Source organism: Cnephaeus nilssonii (genome assembly GCF_951640355.1).
Source record: "Cnephaeus nilssonii genome assembly, chromosome: 13".
Taxonomy (NCBI): domain Eukaryota; kingdom Metazoa; phylum Chordata; class Mammalia; order Chiroptera; family Vespertilionidae; genus Cnephaeus; species Cnephaeus nilssonii.
In genome coordinates, this window is record NC_137084.1 from 82,122,956 (window position 1) to 82,125,075 (window position 2,120).

A 2,120-nucleotide genomic window follows, 5' to 3' on the forward strand; every position below is an offset into this window, starting at 1 on the left:
TTTATTAGACTCTTGTCTTTTTTTTTCTTTTTAAAAAAAAATATATTTTATTGATTTTTTACAGAGAGGAAGGGAGAGTGATAGAAAGTTAGAAACATCAATGAGAGAGAAACATCGATCAGCTGCCTCTTGCACACCCCTACTGGGGATGTGCCCGCAACCAAGGTACATGCCCTTGACTGGAATCGAACCTGGGACCTTTCAGTCCGCAGTCCAACACTCTAGCCACTGAGCCAAACTGGTTTCGGCTAGACTCTTGTCTTAATGTTTTGGTGTCTGCTTGCGGATTCAGGATAATGTAATGGTATCTAAGATTAAAAATTAATGGTACATATATTTTTTAAGAGGAATACTCTCTGAGTATTAATTGCCTTTTAATTTATTGAAATATTACAGATGTCCCCTCCCCCCATTAACCCCCAGCACCTTGCACCCGCATCCCCCGCCCCGGAGTAGCTTTTGAATGAATCTAATACTAATGGACTTTGGGTCTTAATGCTTTCGGCAGTTGTAGAATAAGGAAACAGGCTTCGTCTGTAAAGATAAAGGTTCGTGATATGTGAAGCCTTCCCCTCCCCAGGAGACGGGTAAGAAGTAGCAGGGGTGATAATCCCCTCAGAAGAGGCTTCACTTGCTTTAACTTGAAAAACGATTGAACACCAGTAAATTGGGAGGCAAATTCTCTCTAATGAACAGTAAGTGGAATGAAAAAGGTTTTACCTTCATGGTGAAAGCCAAGATTTTGAATTCTTTCCCCTTAGAAAGTATCTGGTCTAACGTTGCTGACATGTGGCTTGGCTCTGAGATTGTAACTTTAATCCAATGAAACGAAGCATTCCAACACCATCCACCCCCTGCCTGGCGGCTAGTCCCTCCATGGCATAAGTGCACTTTGTGTTGGCCTCTTGTGAGGAAGACTAGCACAATAATTAGGTCTGACTGAGCATTTTGTTTAATGGAGGAGGCTCTGGTTTAATTAATTCCACAAAGCAGAGGTAAGGAGCACACCTCCATTGTGGTCAGGAGTTTCTTTTAAAAAGGTCTGTTACTCAGTTGCTCATAGTAGTTTCAAACCCTGAATCTATTGACTTGTGCATCTCATGGGAAACTTAGTCCTCCGTTAATTTGAAATTGTTCACTGGGTATGATCTGAGAGATTTCCAGGGTTGAGCTAGAATAGCCTTTCTTAAAAGTTCCCCTCTTGCAGGCCCCATTGGAGGAAGACAGGAGAAAAATACAAAAAGTCCCCACCCAAAAAGTAATTACAGACATTGTTTCTAGTTAGAATATAATAAATTCCAACGAGAAGCAAAGTCCGTAATTCCTTACACAGCCTTTTTTTCTGAGGTAGACAAGTGTTAACTAACTAGTGATACTCCACACGGGTCTCAGGGCGGCCGGGAACAGGCTTGTCTTACAGGCTTTAGAGCAGGGTCCTCAAACTGTTTAAACGGGGCCAGTTCACTGTCCCTCAGACGGTTGGAGGGCCGGACTATAGTTTAGAAAAAACTGTGAACAAATTCCTATGCACACTGCACATATCTTATTTTGAAGTAAAAAAACAAAATGGCAAAAACACCCGCATGTGGCCCGCGGGCCGTAGTTTGAGGACGCCTGCTCTAGAGGAAAGCAAACATTCAGAATGGACTCCCTCTACTGTGCACCTCTCACTGCAGCCCTTCTCCACGTCCCCTGCTCGCTTTGGGAAACACATTTGCAGCGGTAGAGCTTTCAATCCGCCAGGTCCACCAGGAGGCCGATAGCTACAGCTACGCATTGCTCTCACCCAAGGGCAGACAGCATCTCTACTAGCGTCACTTTCATTTGCCCTGGGAGTTAGTGATGTGGAGGCAAGCCTTTAGGGAAAAGACTACCTTTTTAAAAATTGATTATTATTATTTTTTTGTGAGACAGTTTGCTGTTCCACTTATTTATTCATTCATTGGACAAAACTCCAACTAAAAGCCACCCGGCCAGGGCAAGACTCCATTTCTAAATGAAGCTGTTGCCCTGGCCGGTTTGGCTCAGTGGATAGAGCATTGGCCTGCGGACTCAAGGGTCCCGGGTTTGATTCCGGTCAAGGGCACATGCCTGGGTTTTGGGCTCGGTCCCCCAGTGGG